The sequence below is a fragment of the Ixodes scapularis genome, unplaced genomic scaffold (genome assembly GCF_016920785.2).
Source record: "Ixodes scapularis isolate PalLabHiFi unplaced genomic scaffold, ASM1692078v2 PGA_scaffold11__112_contigs__length_91849675, whole genome shotgun sequence".
Classification (NCBI taxonomy): Eukaryota; Metazoa; Arthropoda; class Arachnida; order Ixodida; family Ixodidae; genus Ixodes; species Ixodes scapularis.
In genome coordinates this window covers 53,752,620-53,777,475 of record NW_024609837.1, presented here as the reverse complement: position 1 = coordinate 53,777,475, position 24,856 = coordinate 53,752,620, and positions in this window count along the sequence as shown.

The following is a 24,856-nucleotide window of genomic DNA, read 5'->3' as shown; positions in this document are numbered from 1 at the left end:
CGCAGTAGCTGAGTTTGAGACGTTCTATTTCCCTGTCTTTTTCCTTCGACCAAGTTTCCCAGCTTTTACCACAGTCTCAGGTATTCTACATCATGATCAACTTCCACCAGCTCGACTGCGCTCTCACTGTTTTTTCATAAACAAACTTACAACGTGCAACTTAAAAGAAAAAGTGGAGCTTTTTTTTCTAATAGTTTTGTCGTGTTGCTTTCGCTTTGTTTGTTGTGGACTCAACACCGACGGGGACCACCACCTGCTCATTTTTAATGCATGCTCCCATCGACGCCCCGCGCGATCATCGTCGTTGAAGGAGGTCTTTGCTTGGTGATTTGTATCTTTGTGTCGTCTGCATCATTGTTTCATTTGCCGTTGTTCGCGACTGTTCCCCATTTCTTTTGATTTTCGTCTGGGGTGGGGACCCCATTTTTCCTGCAAAGTCCGGAAAGCGTTTGTACGGTCACTTTTCTCGTTACTTTTTGTTTTTAATGCTGCTGAAGCTGGTGCGCCTGTCTCTGGTACTTTTAACATGTTGTTTGCGCACGTTTAATGATCACCTATTTAGGTAAGAAATTGTGACAACGCAGTTTGTAATGGATCAACAGTAACCTCTCACTACGTAGTCCGAGTAGCTAAACGTCTTTTTCCGCTTCCCAGATGCGCTTCAAACGCGTGTGACCCCTGAGTGGCGTTTGAGACCGCTAAATAAACTTCTCTATCTTTGCTTCTGCGCGCGTTGTTATTTGATTGTTGTTGCGCTTGCGATCAGTTGATTTCGCTTTGCAAGCGGACTGGCCGTAATGAATTGCTTCAGCTGTTAAGGCGAGAAAACGGGGCTCGCAAAGCTCGAAGACGTCGCGGAGCCTATACTTTTCCACTGCGTCGTCTGCTTCCGTAGACTCCGAGTCCACTAGAGGCGTCACTATCACTTTCGCCGCCGCTCCCATAGGTTTTCGGAGGAGTATCCAGTAATGGCGAAGCTATACTGTATTTGGTGCCCCTACGTCAAGTTTTTAGTCCATCAATGTACAGGCATTCCACAGCTGCCAACAGAAGGTAGTTTTTCAAAAGGGGATTATTGATGGCTGCTTCAAACTTCGACAAACAGTGGTCTAGAATAAAAACGCCATGAGGACTTGAAGAGGTTTTTTAGTCTCATTGCAGACCTCAGAATGTTTTGTTATCTTTTGATGCGAAACAACCGACCGGTTATCCTACCGAGCCTGCAAAGAGAAGTTCAGGAGCGACCTTGTTGTCGAGCCCAGAGGGTCGTCCGATGCTGAGAACGAACTAGAGAGAGTCCGTCAGGTGGCCCGGTACCAGCACACAGACACTAAACTTGTGCCGGCGGCCACCGGTGACCACCACAGGGGGGCCGGGTACAGCCGCCGACGGTGGCGCCCGCTTGGGAATGGGGCATTCTTGGTTTGGGAGACGGAGCGAAAGAAACGTAAGCCCCCTTTGGTCTCCACTGTGTGTTTCCTCCAGAGTAGACAGCACGGACAGGTATGCGGAGCGACCTAGGTCCTAAAGAGAACCGAACATTGTCGACCGAGAAGGGACCCTTACATGTAGCTTTCTCCAAGAGGTGAGCGTAATTTTTGTTTTGTTTCTTTGTGTCTGCGTGGTACATCGTGGAAGGTACTGTAGGCGCACAGCAACTCGCTACAACTCGGCGTACTTTCGACCCGGCGTGGCACCGAGCGCGTCCGCGCAACGTTATAAGTTAAAACGTCAGGAAAATGGCTCAATAATTTCCACGAGCCACACGCGACGCTTTTAACCAGGTTTTTGTTTTTAATGAATTTTTCCGGCAGAAGCCTAGCTTGCCATTAATGAGCACGATCTCCGCGCCGCTCTGGGTGGGTGTTTCTGTGGAGGCGCATTTTGTTTTAACTATAGAGCTGCAGCGCTGAGTTGCCTTTGAGAATCACCATCTTGTTTTCCACCCACGGTGGACTGGTTTACAATCTCTTTCGTTTTTCGCTTGATATAGGTAGAACTCAGGCTGACGCTGTTGACCCAGGTGCCACCAACAACACATTTTCCACCCAATTACCGACAGAAACATTTTCCGACAATGGAAGGTGGTTAAAACACAACCAAAAAATCCTTTGACAGGAAGATCTTATCAAAATCGCGACTTCCGGGGACGAGGATCTGCCACTCGCCCCACTGGCGGAACAGCAAACAGCTACATCAACCAAAAAGCCCGGGAGTAAGATAAAACCACCTGCCGCCTCAGATATGGCAGATGCACCGGAACAGGATGTCCTGTCAGACTAAAGAACTGTTATAGCCATGCTGATTGACCTACAGAGGGAGCAGAAGGCACACCTCTGACTTCCCTTTTTAGCAAGCCCTCCCCCTCAAAAGGGCCACCTGAGGTTATCACTCACCATCCCCGAAATTCGAAGGGTACAGGGAAAGGAAGTTGATGGCATCATTGATGTTATAAATCAGAGACTACCAGGCGGCGTCGAGAATCGATGATGATATAGTTTCCAGTCGAGTACTACCGGTCGCACTAATAGGCAGCGCTGCGGTATAAAGGCCAAGACAGGAAAACATTTCAGACATACCAGACTTTCTTGCGCGTTTCAGAGAAAAGTTCCTGCCTCCGGATTACAAAATTCAGATGAAGGACGAGCAACGCGCACGCACGCAACACCAATAAGAGTCTCTAATCAAAGTTTGTAAGGTCCTTCCAAGGACTGTACGACATTACCGATGCGACAGCCCCTGACACAGATATGTTAGCACGGGCAATCCACCAGAAACCCGCGTTTTGACCCGCATCTTAGGGGACGCGTTTTTAGGAACCTCGACAAAATGGCCCATGCAGCTTTGACCAACAAGGCGGACATTCTGGCGGAACTCCGGTACAAGCCCCCGCCGCCACGCGAAATGACCTTTGAATCAAATTTCGCGTAGTCCGAGGACACTCTGGAAAGCACAAGCCCTGGTAAGTCACGCGAATCAGCCCGTTGCACTGCTTCCCGTTACCTGGATCCCCGCATTACAAAGCCCAGATGCGCTTTGGCCGGGACCACACAGAACCAAAAGATTACACTAACCCTAGCAGGGAAGAGCGACCTACGGGCCCATGGAAGTCATGCTCCGCCCTTTCACGGTTATGGGAAGCCCTAAGTGTCCCACGTGGTTACCCCCGGTAAGCTTTATGAAGTCACTGTAGGTCATGACATGTCTACGTTAAATGCCAACGCAGTTCCGTTCAAGTGGACCTGCGCGAAGCCCAGCCCTGGCGGGACTTCAAGGACCAAAGATGATCCGGACTTCGCAACACCGAAGGTGGCTGCCGTGGGTGGTCGATTGTCCAGAGACCCTCACCAGCGGCCCCTGGCTGCAACAGCATCCGAGCAGCTCAAAACGGTGATACTTGTCCCCGCGGTACGAACTGAATCAACAACTAAGTCGATCAAGCCGCGTATTAAAGTTATTGTGTTCTGGCGCTCCAAGCGCCGCACTCCTCGACACTGGTGGAAACATATCACTCATTGGAGATGCGGTATTCGAGGTTTGCAAAAGGGAAAAGATTAACTTCGGGGCACCAGGTGTAGACTTGCAGGTAGCCTCGGGATCTGTAATATCTGCTGCAGGCACTGTGGGACTGCGAATCTCTTTCCGGAGTGAGAAAGGAAGGCAACGGTTTGCTTATCTGCCTGGATTACCAGTACCCATGACCCTCGGTCGAAATTTCGTCATGGCGGAGGGCAGTGCCAGATTTGTGCTCGTTACTTAAAAAATGTAATGGATTACAATTACAAATTACCGAGCCTCAAATGTAATGAATTACCGTTACAAATTACTTTCGCTGAAAGGTGACGGGTTGCTTTACTCGTTACGTTACAAATTACTTTCATGCTACTTTTTCCGTACACTTATCCAGAAAACAATAGAAAATATTTTGATATTTTTCAAAAATGTTCGTCAACACTACTTTTCATTTCTCATATACGCTCGTGTTATGGTAGTCCTTGTAAAAATAAAATATTGTATTTAAGAGAAAGAATGTTGGTGCCCTCCGTTCGCCTGTAAGCTGACAAGGCGCCGAATGCTGTAAGCACACCCGCCATCCCGCTAGCTTAAGGCCCCCGGAAATGATCCCTGGAATTGTGCAGACAAAGCTAGCGGTGCGCATGATCAGTAGTAGCGTCAACCTCCGCTACGAGATTCGGAGCTAAAAAAGCGGTCTACAAAAGCTGCTTTTTGACTCGGGTGTTTCGCTTGTTATTCACAAGGGAAGAATAACTTGGTATTAACGTTACAATGAATAGCTCACTAGTGAAGAAAGCAGGTGTCCCGACTTACATTGGTGTGTTTCCGTAGATTAGAGTTTGTTGTTTTTGCTGATGACAATGTGTTTTTTTTTGGCTAACAATGTATGCACTGAAACTGTAGAATGGATGCTGGGGCGAGTTGGATATTCATATTGTAGAAAATAGCGCAAAAATGAACTTACACCGATAATGTACGCACACCAGAAAAAAACGGTCACTCACGTCAAGCTGACTTACAACTCAATTTGTATTTTCGTCTTCTTTTTCTTTTACCCGTATTAAAATCGTCATATCTAACTTCCTTGTCTACTGTACAAAACAAATAGCAATGAAACTCTAGGTTTCTGTTCTCCTTAATGCCCTGAATTTTGAAGATTTCAATAAGAGATGGCCATGGAGACGACAGACACTCCTTGACTGAAAAGTAAACCAGACAAGTAAACCAAAAGAAGTATCGTCCCTACCCTCAAAGACAATGTTCTTAGCTTCACGCCAGGCGCTTTTGAGCCGTGCCTCAAGAGCGTGCTATAATAAAGTAGCGAACATCAAAGACAAAAAGAATTCGACTCCCTCGCGCGAGGCTACACCGTCTGTTACGTGAGTTGTGAACCCGCGAATCGAGGGGGCACGGACCCGCGTTTGATGTTCGTGCAGGTGGCGGGAAGACGTTGAACAAGTTGGAAATGGTGAAACGGTTTAAAAGATAAAAACGAATAAACACGAAGGGCTTTCTCCTGTCCGGGAAAAGAAGAAATACATGATGGAAGGCGACGGAGAGCCTACTCCGCGTTGTCTTACTTGATCTTTGTCTTTCGTATATTTGTACATGCCTTCCAGTGGTTTCCACCGGACATACAAAAAATCGTCTTCTTGATTATTCTCCCCTCCCCGATGTTTTCTATTTTGTTGAACTTAGTCTCTTTATGCTGCTGAATGTTTTGCTCGTATTCCTACAGTTGCTGTATTATGCTCACATCTTTAAAAAAAGCAACGAGACATTAAAGTAATCCGTTACTAATATTTTGTAACAAGATTACATTACAAATTACTTCCCAAAAAAAGTAACGTGGCATTTACAAAATTACTTGAAAAAGTAACAGTTTAATAGTAATTTGTTACCTGTAACAGATTACTTTCGAAGCCTGGGCATTACATTAGACTTTGCTCGAACTGCCTATCGGTTGGGAAACAAGACTGTGCTAACTCCATTTACCAGACGAGAGGACAGCACTCCTGGGGACGCGATTTCGTTAAACTTTGCGGGACAGTCTTTTCACTCCGGCGACTCTTTGAGCAACCCCAACTAACTATATTTTTTGAAATCGCCGTCCTTTACTCTTTCTAATATGTTATTTTGTATCGCGAAATTCAGAATAGTTATTGTGAAATCGGCAAATGAAAATGACGCCAAAACGAAGATTCGAATATACCCGCGCTTTTCATTGCCGTGACGTCACGAATGTGCCGGCTTGCGGTTCGAGCGGGCAGTCTAAAAATGAACTATGCCGAGCATTTGTATCGTGCTGCTGCGCGGGAGCTGGATCGACTTTCCTAAGCATTCATTTAACACCATAAAACTGCTTGTAATCAGTTGAAAACAAAGTCTACAGCCCAAAGAGTGAACCCCTGCACACTCATGACGTCACTTTTTCAATGTTGCCAGTAGAGCTTTTCACCTTGGAAAACACGATGAAGACCAAAATTGTAAATTCTGTAACTTCGCGAAAAAAAGTTATTTTGTCCAAATATTTGGGTTACTAGTTCAGCGATGTTTGTTGGTGTTTTTAGCAAGTTTTTAGGCAAATCGGGGACTATGAAGAAAACGCCGGAGTACCCCTTTAAGCGTCCGTTTCCCCCTATAGATGCGACGCCGTCGGCGTAACCGCCCCGCTAAATTTAACGGGAAATCGAATTGGTGCTAAGGTCAAGTGACGGCGATTTTCAAGCTAAATCTAGCGGAAAACATAATTTGTTCACAGCAGGGATGGGCAGTATTTCAAATACAAGTATTTGAAATACGTATTTCAATTACTTTGTGTATTTTCCATTTGTATTTAATTACCAATTGGGTAAGGTACTTGACGTGTGTATTTAAATACTAAAACTTGGGTATTTCAAATACAATCGTAATTAAATGCAATTTTGTGGGCGAAAATACATCCCTCAAACTTATTGCCACGACTCATTTTGCTCATCCTAAGACGTCTCCAAAGCTGCTCTTTCTTCATCTCAACGCCAACGGCAACAACAAACCAAGAAACTCTTCATCTCTTCATACACCAGTCCTGAGGCAGTTCGCGTCTCGCTCACCGCGGGCGCCCGGCGTGCCCGGGCGCCCGAGGCACTTGCGTCTATTACGTTAATAAATGTTATTGCCAAAGTTACAATTTTTGTTTTTATGCATGTAATTGTAAGATATAGTCTCCATCCTTTATTCGGCCATGGGGCTTTTTTTTTTTTTCTCCTCCCACTTTATTTTAAAGGCACTGTCCAGAGCAGGAAAAAAACTACGTTCTGCACCGAATTCACTGCCTCTCAATCAAGCACAAGCGTTTAGTGACTTTGCGATTACGGTGCTAGTCTAGGGCGAGAATAGTGACGAAATCGACGTTTACAGGCAGACTGGCTAAATAAGTGCCAGTGACAACTTGTGATGCTTTCCAGCCTGATTTTAATCCATATTTTTGCTTGGAACATTCCAAATGCGCGGGTCGTCCAGATTTTCGTAACTGGTGCGAATGGCAACAATAAAAAATTATCTAGCTAGTGCTGCCCGTCTTGGTCGTCTCGGTTCCTTGTTGGTCTGTACAAAAATGTAATCGACGAAAAAAGCTGCTCGAAGCTCTGTACTTTTTTCATCTATTACGTCCAAGCTGATTACATTTTTTTTTGTGATTATATTTCTATTACGTTACTAGAGCCTCGCACACTAACTCCCGAGTGTGCGATGCCAAATTAAAATGAGATACCCAGAAACCCGTTGCAGGTGCCCTGAAGTCGCTGACGCAAATTTCGAGGAATGTATTTGGAAAAGTATTTGGAGGTGACCAAATACATTTGGTTGTATTTGTATCTTGTAACTAAATGTTTTTTGGAAATGTAATTAGATGTGTAATCAAGTACATTTTTGGCGAAGTATTTTGTATTTGTATTTCGATACATATTTGCATGTATTTTGCCCATCCCTGGTTCACAGGTAACGTGACACAAGGTCATGTCACTTAATCTTCTCCGCTAAATTTAGTAGGAAAACTGAATAGGAGGTGAGGCCACGTGGCGTCAATTTTCCAGCTAAACCTAGCGGGGAAACTGTGGAAGGAGGGGAGGGTATGAAGGAGGAGGGGAGGCTACGGAGGAGGAGGGGAAAGGAGGAGGAGGAAAGGAGGGTCAGGGGAGGAGGAGGGGAGAGGAGGTCGAGGAGAGGAGGACGGGAGGAGATGAGGAGGGGATGAGGAGGAAAGGAGAGGACGAGGACTAGTAGAGGTGGACGGGAGAAGGAGAGGTGGGGTAAGAGGAGGAGGGGAGGAGGGGGAGGGTACGCGGGAGGAGGAGGAGGGGCATACCTCCCCTCCGTACCCTCCTCTTCTACTCCTCTAGAGCTGCGCTGTAATTTCGCATTACAGAGCTTTGTAAACGTCTTTCATTTCTTTTTTGCTCCCAGACAGCGTATTAACAAGGAGCCCTTCTTGCTTATGTTTACGGAAAGACCTAGGAAAACCGATTTCCTTCAGCACTAAATTAAAACCAAGTTGCAACACCCCCCCCCCCCCCCCCCCCCCCAAGAGATGCAATGCAAGACCCATAAGTGCTCACAAGCTGGAACTTCTCAGTGCGGCGCTGGCGAAAATGATCGACACAACCGCAGTACGTGAGTGAAAGAGCCCATGGCTTCGCCGGTGGTCCTTGCCCTAAAGAAGGATGGCACAGCCAGGCTTAGTGTTGGTTAGAGGCGCGTGGGACTTTGTTAGTACAGTTTTCGTGGACGTGTCTAAGCCTCTTGAGACAAAGCAGAGAAGGACTTCGCCATATTACCAGCAAGCAAACATCACAGATATAGTTAAATGAAGCCTTAAAATGATTCTTGTAAAGCACACAGAAGATTAGGATGCGAAACTTGCGAAAATGGCATTCGCTATTCTCACGACAATTAACCGGTCCATGGGTTTCACTCCAGCCCAACTAAACTTTGGGAAAGAGCTTGTGTTTCCTTTAGATAATGGCATTTTTCGCAAAAGAACCACAAGGTGCACAGCGCACCAGCACCCAGTTCGCTAGAGATCAGAAGAAGCGCTTTTCGGACTACTTGCGAGAAGCTAGAGAGAATCTCGACATCTTAAGAATGTAACAGGCCGACCAGTGCAACAAAGGACGACGAAATCTGCAATTTAATGTCAATTCCATTCAATGACCTGATACTGAGACGAACTCACCCAATTAGTGACGCGGGTATGGGCTTCACAGCCACTCTAGTGAATAGGTGGGTGGGCCGCACTAGGTTATTAAAAATATATATAATATATCCTACACCTGCGATTCCGGCGAAGTGTGTACGTTCATTGCCATCACTAATTTAAAACCCTTTCGGGAACATAAACAAATAGATGTATCGAAGGTTCCAAATGGCGAAGACTACGATCACCTCCCTGAGTACTCCACCGCCCCTCCCCCCTGTCCTTGGGTTTCCCCAGTGCCCACTTTCATTTGTTTTGCCAACGCTGTCCTTCTGATAAACAAGTATCGTCCGTAGTCAGAAGAGTTTATTTTCCATGGGTTATACGGTACAACCTGCAATGGCGGTAAAGGTAACAAAAGACGGCGCACGGGCTTTAGCTGCATAACATTCATAACCTTTTCTATTTTGGAAGGGGGAGAAGAAAAGGATGGTGCTCCCAGTACTCACTTCAATTTATTTGAACAACGATGTCCTTCTGATAAACGAGTATCGTCTGTAATCACAAGAATTTATTTTCCATGGGTCACCTCTTTCAGGCACCCCAACCCTCTCCACGACGGTACAACCTGCGTCGGCATTGAAGCCTTTACTTATGTCTTGAGTGGGGGGGGGGGGGGGGGGGGGAAGGAGAGGGATTCCAGTGACTTTGTCACGCCGCCCTGCGTGGACATGAAGGGTAAGGCCTTCTCAGTGTTTTGTTTCTGTGCATTTCCTGTTCGTCCGGATAAAACTCGCCATGAAAACAGAGGCGACTCTGTAATGAAAGACTCCTTCTAGATGACTCGCAATTGCTGATGAGGCAAATACGAGCGGCCGCAGCCGTACCGGCAGGATCGGGCAGGCCGCGGAGGCCGAGGAGACCGTGGGAGCCGGACCAACCAAACAAAACCCGTCCCTCCCTAAAGCAAGAACCGGGAGGTACCCGGGACGGCTACCTTGGTCGTCTGGCTTGAGCGGTCATCGGCCCCTGTTGAATACGTCTCCAGGGCGCCGTGGGGACAACAGCCCTGGACGACCCACCCGAGTCTGTCCGCCAGCCCTCCCTCCCCCCCCCCCCCCTCCCCCCCTCCCTGTCATGGGACGGACCCTTCAGCAGCGTCACGGGGAGGAACCATGAACGCCCGTTACCTACGAGGAGCGGGTCGCCCTCTGCTCGGCGTGGGGCGTGCTAGTCATCAGCTGGGACCAGCACCCCCCGGGCCAGCTGCAAGCGACCCACGTCGCCGTCAGGGACGCAGCGCGTGCGGCCACATACCGGCCGCTTACCGAGGAGGACACCACGGCCGCCCCGACCCTCTTGCGCCGCCTCCGACCTCATGCCCTCCGGGTGGCGGCTATCGAGCGGGAAACCACCGAACTCTTGGACAACATGAACTTGGGCACGCAGACGTCCTGAAGGGGGGAGGAGTATGGCGGCGGCCACCGGCGGCCACCATCAGGGGGATTGCCGTATGCGTGACCAAAAAGGAACGGTTCTCCGTACGTCTAGAAAATTCGAGTTTACTCTTACCCCGAGTCTAAAAGATGAGAAGGACATTATGACCTTGCCGAGTCAGTCTCGTTCTAGCTGACTCTAAAACATTCCAGATCGAAAATTCGAGATACCGAGTGTAGCAGATAAGGAGCCCAGCGCGGTCTTGCCGACTCATCCTCTCCTGACGACAAGGCACACTCTATCTCTTTGAGTCTAGCTTCAGCAAGCTGTCACGCCGACGCCGCAAAGCTCGCTGCTGCCCCATTCGACGCTCATTTATATATTTTTTTGGTTTCTGTCACAAGTTTTCCGATGAAACATTTATTTTCAGTTTACGCTCGTCAAGCCTTTTCCATCCGCGACAATATCACAGGTTTTCTAGTTTTTATAATCTTAACTTCCCAAAGTTCTTTGTTCAAGACAAATTATGTAGTGTGAAATCTTTGCGTGGTTTGGTAAACCGTGCGCCAATAACCCTTTTTAGTATCGTGTGCACCGATGTATCTCACCACCACGGCTTGCGTGAACCTTTGTTGGGTGAGTAAAATTGTAAAAAAGAAACAGACATTAATTGCGGTCCTTTCAGTTGCGCCCACACACTGACACATAAGGAAATTATGATTTTACTATATGAGCATGTATCTAGTTCAAAGTCATGCACTGATTACACAAGCCCTCAACGAGGTAACAACAAAAGTTATTTCCACTATCCCGTCGCACACTTATTCTCAGTCAGGTGGGATCGCGGTGGCCGAGTGGGCTAGCTGGACACCAGCTCGGAGCACATATAGCGAAAGCTCGTGCTGCATATCCCAGGGAGTCAATTCCCCACCCCTGCTCGTTTCGATCCGGATAAGCGTCGTACCGGAGTGCACTTGTGTATCACTACTGTATGGTGCTCGGTAAAGACCTCAAGCTAGCGGTTGTACTGCACTCGCTAAATTTCTCATCTACTGCTGAGACACCAGACACCTATTTAGGCTCACTTCCGGCGGTATGAATATGCACACAACACAATTATTATTATTTTTTTTCAGTTATCTTGGCACCGGATGTTACATAGCCTGTATTGTGGGCCAGCTTATCCAAGCCAAGGATTTTCAAGCCCCGGCCAGTGCCGTTTGCGATGCTCGACCGTGTCAACGAGGAGTTGCATGCAGCAAATGGAAGGGCCCGAGGCTGCCAGGGGGCCCGTACTGGCCCAAGAAAATTTTAAAACAAAAACGTCCGTGGACTCCTAAGCACTTATGAGTTGTGAGTGCAAAAGCATCCCGCCTGCGACGTATTGCTTCCGCCTCGCGTTGTCGAAGGGCCTCGTCCTCTTGCCGCCTGAGACGCTTCGAATCACGATCCGCTTGCGCCTCACGCTTTCGAAAGGCTTTGTTCTGTCTCCTAGCGCGGTGCGCCGCTGCTCGTTCCGCCCGCCGTGTATTCGGAGACTTGTGGGCAACGAGGGTGGATTTCGCTGCCTGCCTCGTCGCTCGTTGCGCTGCGTTATTCCGCTCACTTAGTTTGCCTGCAGTGTACTTGCGTGGACGGGCAGTTTTCGGTACTGCCTAGATGACGACCGCCGACAATCTAGATGCTTGAGGCGCCGCCATGTTCATCGGCGTCGAAAGGAGCAGAAGCGGCCGAGCGCGCGCCACCGTGTTCCTTTTACCGGCGCGAAGCCCGCAGCGCCAAAGGGAGGGGTGGGGGGGCTTTTTTGAAACTATGACGCGTGCCAGCCAATAGAACCCTCGTTCCTTGAAACTATGATGCGCGCCAGCCAATGGGAGCCTATCCATCAAATCGCTGCTACAGACGACAGGCTACCCTCCATTGGGACAGGGGAGCTCGCTTGCACCTTTGCATTTAATTGCATTATAATTATAAGAGTTTAGGTGCCATTTAGCCCGGCGTCAAACGCTGATAACGTCGATTCGTTCAATGGGACAGTTAATGCTTTCGCATTAAAATCCTAGTCGGTTTTAGTTCAAAACCGCTTACACCTAAAGGAGGAACAAAACTGAAAGCAACGACTGGGCCCTGGCTTTCTGGCGTTGTCAACCCCCCCCTCCCCTCCCCCCGCTTTTTTTTTTTTTAACGGGAAAACAGGGATGTTTTAAGTTCCCTTCTCTAGATGAGCTCGTGTTTGTGAGCTCGTTGTAAGTCTCTGTTAGGGCAACAAAATATAAGCTTTGCCTCTCACCCTCCTTGTCAAAGCAGGCAAAGTCGACGCTGGTGGTCCCGCTGAAGTCTCTTCTAATTGAAACGAGACGGAAGGACGGCCACGGAGTTCTCTAATATATTGGGTCCGTCTCGACGAGTTTTACGGGCAATGGTGGGTTGGAAGGCAAGCAAGTGTTGCCGAAGGCTACACGAGCAACATACGCGAGGCACACTTTTTGCTGTTTATTTGTGGTGTTCCGCAAACCCTTTTTTTGCAACACCAAGCCCCTGAATCTATCTTTTTTTAGACCCTAACATCAATGTCACAAAAAAAAAAGGGGGGGGGGGGGCAAGTCATTTCCGCTTTTTTTTAGTCCCTTTGCTTTTTCTTTGCGACCGAAGACGGGAAGAGGAGGACACCGAGTAATTGTGCGCCTCTTCGAGAAGCTCGAGGCGGTAAGTGCACTGAAAAGAATTAAACCATTTTTATAATGTCACAACACGAGACAACGCTCCGTCTACCCTACCCTTTTTGCGAGTCAGCTTTTCGCCAGCACTTATAAAATGGTAATAGTATTCCTTTCTTCTTCTTCCTGTTTTGCCCCAGCAGGACGCATCTTATCTCAAGCAGATATTTTTACAAAAAAAGACATAATGGTGACTGGTGTAGACTTGATATTCTGGGCTTGAGGAGAGAGTGAAATTCGTGAGTGGGGCCATAGCGCGGCTTACTTAGTACTCTGCCCTTCGCTGCCCGTGGCATCAGCGGACGTCTATCTGGAGAACACCGGAGCAAACTGCAGTCGGTCCGTGCTCCGTGCGTTTTTGAACGGCACCAAGAAAAGTACACACGGCAAACGTGCGTTTACATTTCCTTGTTTTAACCGACGCTCTAATTAATTGTTGGTATGAGTGTCCTTCTTTTTCTTTTTTTACTTATATTTATATACTGGAAACTTTTTTTTTTATTCACCAACGTCTCAAGTGAGGCTCGAACTTCTTCCCTTGGTTCAGAACCAAGGGAAGAAGAATATCGAGCCAAACCTTATTTATTATTTATTTATCCCCTTACTGTTACAACTATGTTTTGCTGTTAATGACTTCTACAGCTTCGCGATTTAGACAATGGAGACTTTTAGTAGGTCGGTCCGATGACTCCGATAATGATATCCGATACTTCTCCGCCGTCTTTGCGTATGCATCATATCGTTATCGGGTACCGTTATCGCGGGTATCGGAGGTATCGGAACGATCTACTAAATCTCTCGAATAGCATGGCAACGGCTGCAACGACGAAGCTTTGCTCTACATTCGAGGTAAATAGTACTTCCCTTGCTCCGCTGAAAAAGCTCAATGCAGAGCATGAAGCATTCGTGAGGAACAATATGGCACTCCCATCTAGTGCCTCAGCTCAAATGGTGTTCAGCGTAGCAGTCGACATATTGAATAAGAAATAACGCAAAATGTCTGACGAGACTTTCGAGAGCCAGTTGTTGCTCAAAATACTCAAGGTCATTAAATGGAACAGGTGGCAACAATAAGAACTTGAATAACCCTCTTCCCTTTGTTTCTTACTCTAGGACAATAATGTTAAAAGTAACGCACGAAAGTAACGGATTACTTTTTGGGGTAACGGTCAGTTACTTTCATGGGAGGGTAATTGTAATTGTAATAAATTACAATTTAGCCTCGAGTAATTGTAAATGTAATTCCTTACTATTTTTCAGTAACGTGTACAAGTCTGCCGGTAAACCTCCCAAAGCCGTTTTTTTTTTTTTTTTTTTTTTTAATTACTAACAGGCGTTTCAAGGAGCCAGTTCTTGAAATGTCCCTAAAAGTTTTCGAGGGGCAGTGACTGCAAGCAACTACTCTGGAGCCTGTGTCCAATCTGTCAATGCGAGACAGCACATTTCTTCCTGCCATCGGGTGATATGATCGCTGCTGTATTTTTACGAGCCTATTAAGTATTACCCATTATTTTTGGATTAAAGTGATACGTCCAAATGGCTGCGAAGTTCTAAATTTCTGCAATTAGAATAAACGAGGCCACTTCAAAAACTAATTGAAACATTGTCCCCTTAAAATAGACAGCACGTAGGAGGGGAGTTCGAAAGTACCTCCTTGACCTTCATGAGAAATCCCTGTGAATGTTCCCAAATGATAGTGGTTGCTATATTACAATCGAATTCAATCGCAATTATTTATTTTATTATTTGAGTGCACAAGTCTGTTAGTTTAAGACACGAGAGTTTAGTTACTGGAAAAGTGAGGACGAAGCGGTTTGACTCCTTGATAGTTTAACCACCAAGATTACTTTGTTGTCTGTGGTGCTTTACTGTTCAATTCACTAATTAACTAAAATGTGGCTAGTTAGAGAAGCTTCAATAAACGAGAGCTATTACTGGAATAAAAACACTATATTCTCGGGACAGTTTTCGAGTTGCGACTCGCGAGGCATGTCTTTAGGGCAGCGGAATTGTTTCTTTTTCTCGTAATGGGAATTTTGCGGGTACCATTTTGGTTACTCTTTAGTATAATTTGTGGCCAAGTAATCATGCCACTCAACCTCAAGGCATCATGTCTGCCATCTATCTCTCTTACTCAACATCATGGTGAATTTATGCAAGCCGGCAGAGACACGTACTGTATAAATAAAAGGCAAACAAAAGTTCATAGGAACGCGGAGTCATCATTTTCAAGTTTTCAACGGAAGTTTACGAGGACCTATGGAGCTGCTCAATGTGCACAAAACTTCTTAACATTTTACCCTGTAGTTCATGACCTCGTGTTTTGCACCGCTTAGTCAGAGATTGAATTTTTCTGAAGCAGCCTCTAATCCACAGTCGCATCTGCTTCATCTCCTCCAGTGAAACTTGAATTTCCTAATCATCAAATCTACCGATAAAGAAACCTTCCAACGTGTATCATAAAATGAACGATACTTGTATTTCATAGGGTGATGAAATATACATATTGCTGTCATTGCCGTTACCACGAACACCATCGTTATCAAAGTCGGTATTTTCATCATCATTAGGGGCCTCATGAACAGCCTTAGCCCAGGGCCCCCAACTTCCTTAATCCGGCCCTGCATAGGACAAGGTGTGGCACCATCATATCACCCAGAATGAAATGAAGCCGAAGAACGTGCGGCTCAAACAAAAAAGTAAAAACTAAAGAATGCAGCTGACGTTAGCTTCAAGTTTCAACTTTCGTCAACCGCACTTCATAAAACAACAGGGTTTGCAGCCGCCGGAGCTGCTCAATGGCCGGGAGTTGAAGATTGCGCTGGCCTTGTTGCATCCAGACCTGAGGTCAACTGTGTCAGAAAGGCACTAAAGATGGCATATGACAAGTGTTCTCGATTGGTACGACCTGCCCAATGGAGAGATTCGGTTTATTCGCGTACGTTGGATGCCGGCAACTGTGACCGACACACCGAGTGATGACATCACAGATGTTGCACAATCAATGGCTGGTGACGGAAGCGCCAGCAAGGACACCCACGTCCTTATCCAGTTCGAGCCGCTGGATTACGGAACCACTACAGGCATCTACACTCTAAAAAAAGAAGGCTATCACCTTACACCCTTTTGTCCCATATCATGCACCCCAAAATTTTAGTTCGACGTATACGGGGCACTATAGTCAAAAAGACAGCCCCAGATTTTACGAGGCGCTTGATAACGGTGCGATATAACTTTTTAAATAGCTAAAGTACGTATCAAAGACCATATAAAGAAAACACTGAGCTTTTGCAGTAAAGCTAAGAAAACCCCGATTACTTTTTTCGTAGTTAATAACGCGTACATTAACTATTTTATTAAGTTGTACCACACGGCTGTTAAGCTCCTCGTGAAAGTTAGCAGTAGCGCTTTACGTCTATCTAAAGATTTGGGGTGTATTATATGGGGCAAAGGGTGTATTAATACACCTTTTGTTTTAGTATGTACCTGAGTGCTGGCCCCATCTACTGTGCCACGAGGGTCTTTACCAAAGCCAGCGGAACAGGCCGCTTCTCCTGCTTAGGTTGTGTCAGCTCAAACTGCTTAAACTTTCTCCGTAGAACTTGCTGTGGGTGCCTCTGCCAGGGCTGTGCTTCTTACTGTGATATGTAGGCAAGAAGATGTTTCCACTGCTCCTAATACATCACAACGAAGAAGAAGCAGTCGGATAAAAAAGACAGGTGTTGCCTTTTCACCATAAAAGGGAACTTCGGCTGTTGTTTAGTGAAGGGAAGAAGAGTGTGGCAGTGTCTTAGATGGTTACCGCTTGCCATATCAGTCTCGCAGGTAGAGCCACTATGGCATTCCAACATGGATTGTTTATCGTCGAAGATTAAACAGAGTAACAATCGGGCAAGAGCGTGCACGCGCGCTTTTGTAGAACGCTCTCGGAGAACACGAAGAGATATTAGCTCACTGCGACAGCTTAGTGATATAGTCAACGCTGGAAAAGGCACTGACCTTTCTGACGCAGAGCGGACTACACGCTGTATTGGGGATGCAGCTCTCATGCAGTGCTACATCAGACACTAAAGTGAGCGCTGCATCAGCCCAGTTCCTATAGCGTTGATTTAGCACTGTGATGTAGGTTGTGAAACGGCCTTTAGTAGAATAGTTGTAAGAGATATATTTAGGAGATGTGTGCTTTTGCAAAATGCTTTTACAAGACGTGCCTTTTTCTCGCAAACATAGGGGCCTTGACACCATTTGCGCTAACGAGCTGTCTTTCGAGCGTGATATGCAAAGTCCTGCGCGCTTTTTTGCTCTTGACTTTCCCGTTCCTCAAAGGGATGGCGAATCGTGCGTGGTCTAGCAATGTGTGTGTGTGTGTGAATGTGTGTGTGCGTGCGTGCGTGTATGCGTGCGTGCGTTCATGCGTGTGTGCGTGTGTGAGAGAGAGAGAGAGAAAGAGAGAGACAACTAGCGAGCGGCACCGCGCCTTTCCGAAACTATTTGTCGTATAACTAACAAACAAGAATTTGAGTTTTTTATTGAACGAATTCGAGCACACGCAGAGAAAACATATTCAGGGTGCTTGAAATTAATTCGATCAGATTGTTCAGATAAAAAAAGGTGAGTTTCACGGGTGCCGTCTTCTCGTGATATTTACCCGGATCGGCGGACATTAGATGGCATAGATAACCGTCAATGCCACTTGAATATGATAATTAAGTCTAATGCGGTTGTGCCGTTTTATTTTTACACTTAGCGCCACAGCTTTCATCGTACATTTTTTCCGGAATTTGCCCATCACTACAGGATCCAGTCTTAATCTTCGATAAAAAAAAAAAAAGAGACAAGCTCGCTGTCACGTAGTGAGTAGAAATACCAATAGCCTATGAGTTCTCTGTTAACGCAAGCGAAGAGCGTGTGTTCTGATTAAAAACATTATTTGTTGACGCGAACAAAATAAAAGGGATTTAACGCGTCCTCTGCGGAACCAGAAAAATGTGCAGCGTGTGTTATACTCGCGGACAATTTGATTGAACACAAGCTCAAGTTGTGAACATGAGCGATTTTGCAGAAAAACCGATCAACAAACAGTGCTTCCTTCGCAAATTGGATGGACATCTCGTTGACCCTGAGATGGGGAGCAATAAAAAGTTTTCGTCCGTTTTTTTAATATTTTTTAATGTTCCCCATCACAGGGTCTACAAGATGTCGATTCATTACCAGCTCGCCTGCGATCTATCATTGCTTAAAAGTTGGAGGTCGTTTTTCTGTCGTACATAAACAGGCCTTCAAAGGAGAGAAAAATATATTTGAAAACAAGCACATTTGCGGCCGCGAGAGCTCTATCACCAAATGTATGCATTGTTTTAGTGAATTGCGCTCCTCATAATGATGCTCGAACCTGGGTTCTTCAAGACATTTTTTCTTGTTTGTCGACCATTGTCGTCTAGCAAAACCGCCGTGAATGTAAAATTCCATAAGAAGCCAAAAAAGCGCTATCGATTTTTCACCAGAGACTAAGACTGAGTACGTACCTGAGAAAGACTTCTGAATATCCCCCTTAATTTGCAAAGCACGCAGGTGACAGAGATGAAACCTTTAAGCCAAATGCTGCAATGGCAAACATCTTTTTTTTTTCTTTTCGGGCAAACAATCTCGATTCTTGCACAGAATAATGTAGATACATGAATATTCGAATATCCGGCTATTCGTATAACCGAATAACAGAGTAACGTAACCGGTTATTCAAATCACCAGATATCCGGTTAAAATATAATCACTAATTCAAATTTGTGGATAGCCGTTCGTCTCAGAAACCGGTAAAATAATGTTGTGAGCATGTTTCTACAGCCGGAAGTGAGCCTAAATAGGTGTCTGGTGTCTCAGCTGTAGATAATAAATTTAGCCAGTGCAGTACAATTGCTAGCTTCGGGTCTTTAACGATGGTTCATTGAGATGGAAACGGGCGGGAGTGGGGAGTGAGCCCAGGATCCTTTGGTTCTGCAGCGCGAGCTTTCGCTCCTCGTGCTGAGAAACCTGAACCCTCTATACAAATGTGTTTTTACTTTTTATTGAAAACACGTTAATGTCTTGTTGACTCTGATTGTTTTTTTTTTACATTGACTTTTTATGGTCAAGTGAAAGTTTGTTGTTTTTGTGTTTAAACTTTTTTCATGATTTTCTTCGGCCTGAGTCAAAAGTAAAGCTCTAAACTTTCTATTAACTTTACGCTGATTTTTTTCCCGCTGACTTACTGTTGAGAGTGTCAATAAAATGACTGCAGTCGTTTTTTTTATTTGGTGTTGAGAATGTTCAGTTGACTCTCTGTAGTTAATGTCGATAGAAAAGCTACAGACTTCCTGTTGACTTCTTATTGAACCCAGTACAACTTGATAGATGTCAAGAGTCACTAAGTTCCTGTATAGTTTCCTTCAAGGTGAGAGGGAGGAGCTTCAGTTGTCCCGCCTACAGCGCGAGCGTCCTTGACAATGCTTCGGCGTCTCGCGCACCTCGAGCGCGCGCGTGCAGTCAAAGCACGACGGAAGGCATGGGACGCGTGCTGGAGGCCAAGCGTTCGAAAGACACGCCCTGCCGTTCTCACTTTGTGAGTGGCTATAGGAACTTTATTGACCATATTAAACTAGTCAACTAGAAAAGAGAACCACATTAACGATTTTAAAGTAGAGCAACTACCGTATACCTCACTTCGTCCTAAGTGCAGAGAAGCGATAACATTTCTTCTAGCATCCGTTTTTCTGGGTGTTGTTTTACGACTGCGCCGAATAAGTATTATTTGTACCAATGATTTTTAGTAAGAGAATGAGTGCACGAACTTCGAAACACCGTTTTTTTTCTTTTGATGGACTCCCGAGACGAAAACCGGAAACTTGGATACTTAATAAATGCTGAGGTAGCCACCGGCCAAATGATTACCTTTTAAATGTAGGCTATATAAGGCTTTGGAGCAGTCAACGGGACTCTGATTTAGACGTTGAGTGCTTCATGGTGTTTGTGGTTGTGTTCGTGTCTTTTGTCCATTTCTGGGATGTTTGTGGTACGTTCAAGTACCGCAGGGACATCTTTCCGAAGCAAAATCTAATATATGCATGAAAATCGCGCGTTTCTTTAAAATTTTATTTTGCGACAGCCAATCTGGAGCAGACTGAAAAGCCGTAGTAAAGCTCCAAACATTTGTTGAATGAATAGCTAAGCTGCAATGCATTTGCTTTTCTTTTTAAATGACTGTAGCTTTTAATCGAAAAGCTAGAAGGGGCGACACAATGTCTGTTGACTTTCAATTGAAAAGTAGGCCAATATAAAGAAAGTCACCAGAAAAGCCAAAGAAAGACAGATGAAAAGTTGCTGATATTTTATATCCTATAATGACTTTTTTCAGCAGCCTTTAAACCAAAAAGCACCAGTTTTTTTGTAGGGAGCTGTCCCCTACAAGCTAACCTAACTACTACAGTGCTGCATCCTTGCGCTTGTGCGAGAGCATGTGGTTTCGTCGTGCATTTCATTAGCATGCACTCGCGCAACTACCTTTGACAAAGTTGGAGCACTGCGGCAGCTACGCTAGGTTGTGGTTCGGAACCAACAGATGGCAAGGGGAGACCCGCACTGTAGTATCATATCCACCGCCCACCGACAAGAACGCCGTCCGAATATTTTTGGGACTTTGCGCGTACAAATTTCGCCAACCTTTCTGAGCCACTCACGTACCTCACAAAAGACGCCGTGAACTTCAGATGAGGAGAAGAACAGCAACAGGCATTCGACGAGCTAAAGCGACGACTCCAGTCGCCACCGATTCGTGGCCAATTCGACCAATCAGCCGAAACAGAAGTTCACACGGACGCCAGCATTACAGGACTCGGCGCAGTACTGGTACCACGACAAGAGTGTACAGAGCGCGTGATCGCCTGTGCTGGTTGGACATTGCCGAACGCGGAACAAAATAACTGGACGAGAGAGAAGGAATGCCTTACCGTCGTCTGGGCCTCCCCCCCCCCCCCCCCCCCCCCCCATCACGAAATTCCGCCCATACTTACACGGGGGGGGGGGGGTGGGGGGAGGGAGGAAGGGGGCCCTTTTCGAGTGGTTACCGACTACCACTCTCTGTGCTGGCTAGCGAGTCCGAAGGACCTATCGGGACGCCTCGCTTGCTGGAGCCCAAGACTGCAAGAGTACGACGTGACCGTGGTCTACAAGTCAGGCCAAAAGCACAGTGACGCCGACTGCCTGTCCAGAGTCCCCTCCAATCAGCTACCGGCTGCACCAAAGACGACGACGAAAAAGATCGCTTTCTTGGCGCAATGAGCGTTAACGTCATTGCAACGCTTTAACGGGATGGCCCTGAACTGCGCGCAACGATTGACCACTTGGAAAGACGAGGGGGTACGATTCTTCGAGCCTTCTCACGTGCCCGGCCAACATTCGCCATCCGGCAAAGTATTTTCTCCAGAGAGAACTTCGGGAACAGCAACTCGACGTGGCGCCTGGTTATGCCTACTAGTCTTCGAGAAGAGATCTTTTAAGACTGCCATGATGAAACGACATCTGGTCACCTTGACTGCAGCAGAACTCTCTCAAGGATTCCAGAGAAGTACTACTTGCCCTAGTTCCTGAAGACTGTCCACCTCTACACACGATCCTGCCACGATTGCCAGCAACGGAAGAAACCGTCGGCGGAGTCGATAGGCCTCTTGCAGCCAATCCCGTCCTCGACTGCACCGTTCCAGCAGATTGAAATAGATCTACTTGGAACTTTCCGACGTCGACGTGGGGAAATCGCTGGGTGATCGTGGCAACGTATTATCTCACCAGGTACGCCGAAAAAAAAGCGCTCCTATCGGGAACCGCGGTGGAAGTGGCCAAGTTCTTCGCCGAGTCCATCGTCCTCGGACATGGCCCTCCCGAAGTCCTGATAACGGACCGAGGCTCATCGTTCATGGCGCAACTGACATAAGTGATACTCCACTTGAGCTACACCGACCACCGTCGAACCACGGCCTAACGCCCGCAGACCAACGGGCTGACGGAGCACTTGAACAAGATTATCGCCGACATGGTCGCCATGTACGTCGACGTGGAGCACACGACGTGGGACGAGGTCTTACCCTACGTCACGTTCCTACAACACGGCAGTTTAAGAGCCAACTGGAGCTACACCTTTCACCTGGTAGATGGTCGGAAAGTAACAACCATGCTGGACGCGATGCTGCCCCACCAGCCAGCTGACGATTGGAGCAACGACGCCCAGGTGGTTGTTCAACGGGCCGCGGAAGTCCGCCAGCTCGTCCGACTCCGGATTCAAGACCAGCAGCGTGTGGACGCTGGCTGCTACAACCTTCGTCGTCGGGACGTTCACTTTTAACCCGGAGACAGGGTGTGGGTGAGGACACCTATTCGTCGTCACGGCCTCAGCGAAAAACTGTTGAAACGGTACTTCTGACCGTACACGGTACTTCGTCGCCTCGCGGAGCTCAACTACGAAGTGTTGCCCGACGGAAAGCAAACATCACGACGCCGACCATGACCCGAGGGGGTTCATCCCGTCCAATTCAAGCAGTTCTGCGCTCGGTAGCTCTGAGGACTGTTCGTTTCCCAGATGCCGTTTTTAAGCTTACCATTATTTTGTTTTGTTTTTGGGTTGCATCAGGGCGCTGCCCTTTTAAATGGGTGAGTAATGCCGCGCGCATGATCGAGAAGAGAAGCTTTTGCGTTCATTTAGAAAATTCGCGTAGACACTTACCCCGAGAGTAAAAAGTAAGGAATCCAGAATAACCTTGACTAGTCAGTCCCACCCTAGGTCCCTGGGCCCCTAGGCCCTTGGCATTCTAGGTCGAATATTCCAGATGACCGGCATAGTAGATAAAGAGCCGAGCGCCGTATTGCTGATTCATTCACTGTTTCTCTATCGCGATAGCCGCCTGTTACGCCGACGCACCGTTGATTGCTGCTGCTGTCATTGAAGCGTGCTGCTGCCTTCTTGACATGTGTTCTTTTTCATTTCTGGCACTAGTTCTACCCTTCATTAAATCTTTAGTTCATTTCGTTTTCTCCTGCCTCATCGTGTGTTAGCCTTGACAATATATAAAATTTCCTTGAGTTTAATTTTATGTTTAATCCTAATCAGCACGGTTTTAGGCGTAGTTTATCTACGCCTAAAACCGTGCTGTCATGACGTTTCGCCAACCATCACCAGCAGGCATTGGGTGGACGTTACATTTTTAAACTTCGCCTAGGCTTTTGATCAAAAGCCCCTTGTCAAAGTTTTCTACAATAGAAAATGAGAAGACATTGAATTAGAAGGTTAAAAGTGTGAACAAAACGAGGACAATAAAGACACAAAGGCGACAGTAAAGGCGCCTGTCGTCTTTGCGTCTTTATTGCCATTGTTTCGTTCGCTCTTTTAACCTTTTATTCCATAGGGACCAGCTCGCACAAGCCCACGTTTTGATGCAAGATAAGATATTAACAAGAATTCAGGATTGCCTTTGTAACCTGGCGACAATTTGTTGAAGTAAACGGCAGTAAATCATAATCGCCCGACGTAACCTCGGTAGTTCCTTAGGGGTCCGTGCTCAACCACCTACATGTTTTCTATTTTCGTAAATGATATAGCGCACGAAATTCCTGCTACTTTGCGTCTCTTTGCGGATTAAAATTATTATGAACACGGAAATAAAATTATCCACAAACCAAGACAATCTTAGTTTTAACTTAACTAGAACTGCTGGGTGGTGCGAGGAGTGGCAAATATTGTTAAGCAACGATAAATTTGTATGTAGGCACATGACGCGAAAAAGAACAAGTTTTAGTAACTACAGTGTACGGGAGCCCTCTTTCACATGTTGCTTCATTTAAATACATTGAAGTAATTATCACAAAACCCGTGCGATAGAATTTCTACATGAATCAATTAACACATATTGCGCTGAATAAATTTCGGTACTTAAGAAGACATTTGAAGTCAGTATCAACCAGCGTTAAATTGGCAGTTTACAAAAATGTTTTCAGGTCCGTTCTCGAATATGTCGACGTAGCATGTAACTCTTTTACGGAATCCAATACTAATTTAATTAGAAAATTCCGAAAACAAAATCGCGATTTATTAACAACAGGTACCGTCGTACTGACTACGTAAATGTATTCTATGCGGCCTCCGGCCTGCAGCACTGGGAATTTCGACGTAGGATGATTGCGGTGAAGTGTTTATTTAATATATAGTACAATATTTATAACTTGGAGAAAACTAAGTGCATTTGCCGCCGCCCTTTTCCGCGTTCCTCTTTAAGACACAACTTAGACATATCTGAGTACGCATGCAAGATATAGCTGTTTAAAGTTTTCTTCAAGGCTGACAATGTTTTGTTCTGCGATCGCATACCTGTACTGATCATTTTCCCACTCCTACAAAATCTCCACCAGGAGATGTATTATTAATAACCAACAATAATAGATAGCACCTTCCTAGGAGCGTCTCTTTTTTTGCTAGAGAAGCGCGGCCATGTCTGTTCCTTCAAGTTCAAGTTCAGTGGTGCGAGTCGCACAGCACTCAAGACAAATAGGCTACGCTTAGCGACTGCAGCGCATCGGATCCAGTTAACGAATCGAAATGGTCCCTGTAAACAACTCGGATTGGATCGAACACGATCCGATCCGCTGGGACGGGGTGGCTTGAGACGGTCAATTCGAATCGAGACTCTCCATGTATATGCTAGCGGATCGAATCGAGTGCTCGAGCGAGGGATTACGGGAGCTTTGCTTCGCCTGCCGGTAGGCAAACCGGACACCTCGGAAACAATCTGAAGGTCACGAGGATCGCGTTGTGATCCTTCGACACGAGGTGCCGCTACTGGTCGATCCGAACCCATGTAAACGTAGTGGTTGAAGTGGATCCGATTCGCTAACTGGAACCGAAGCGCTGCTGTCGCATCCATGTAAACGTAGCCATAGAGAGGTATGCTCTCCGTTCCCACCTTCGCGTACAACACAGCTATGAACGCCATAACATTGC